This window comes from Euprymna scolopes, chromosome 42 (genome assembly GCF_053919585.1).
Source record: "Euprymna scolopes isolate OS-2025 chromosome 42, ASM5391958v1, whole genome shotgun sequence".
Lineage (NCBI taxonomy): Eukaryota > Metazoa > Mollusca > Cephalopoda > Sepiida > Sepiolidae > Euprymna > Euprymna scolopes.
In genome coordinates this window covers 25,023,863-25,025,255 of record NC_136523.1, presented here as the reverse complement: position 1 = coordinate 25,025,255, position 1,393 = coordinate 25,023,863, and positions in this window count along the sequence as shown.

Here is a 1,393-nt window from a genome sequence, read left to right as displayed (position 1 = left end):
AAAGATAATGTAACCCTATTATACCAACCATTTTATTTACTCTTAATTAAAGCTCCTTGCTACTTTTGATTCGAAGTAAATAAGCGCTTTAAAATAAGTTAAAACACAGAAAAACATATCCAGATAGGTGGTAAAGTAACGTCTCTTGCATTTGGTAACATTAATTTGTCAATTATTTGTTAATGACCATTTTTTCGTTTTGTTTTTTATCTTAACTGCGAAATGCCCGGTCCATCTAATATAAATCTCGGTCAATACGATATTCATCTATACAACACGTTTTTTAGGCGTACATTATCATATTGCACGCCAATAAACACTGAGATCATCTGACCGTCACAAATAAGAGGTGTCGCTTTTTTTGTCAAAGCAAATCATAGAATCCCCCCCAACACACACACACACACACACACAGACATATATATATATATATATATATATATATATATATATATATATATATATATATATATATATATATATACATTAAATCTGTAAAATTGAGATCAAATTGCATTCACTATTTTAGGAGCTGATTGCAGTAAAAATAGGTTTTCTTATTTTTAACATTTTCATGCATGTCGCTCTAAACAGTGCATGAAGCCACTTGATGTAAGGAACTAGTAAAAAAAATCTACCATTTAAAGATGAAAGACTAGCCATAAGTGTTAAATGGAAAGATTCCAACGCAGAAATAAACAAATCTTCCACCTTTTGTCAATCTGAGTATTAAGAGGGCAAAATACTAAAAAAAAGCCTGCCGTGTATTTTAGTGTGAAATTCTATGTTTCGCTATCCCCGGTTAGACCAGACTGCGTACGAATAAGAACATTATTATGGCCGTTTTCTGGGCCTCACTACTTCTATGCTGGCACATGATGAATTTTGAAGCACTAGAGGATTACCGTTTATTGTCAATCAAGTATTTTTTTACTAGATGAATTGCTTTCATTAAAGCTAAGAAACTCAATCACTTATATACATACATACATACATACATACATACATACATACATACGCGCGTGCGCACAAACACACACATACACACACACACACACACACACACATATATATATATATATATATATATATATATATATATATATAAAACAAGAACATCATATGGTGAATTTCTGATGTGTTTCTTGGACAAGTTTAAACATTATATTATTTAAAATATTCCAAAAATAGCCCCTCTTCGGATTCCAAAATAAATTTGGCATATATATATATATATATATATATATATATATATATATATATATATATATATATATGTGTGTGTGTGTGTAGTATATATATATATATATATATATATCTGTGTGTGTAGTATATATATATGTGTGTGTGTGTGTAGTATATATATATATATATATATATATATATATCTGTG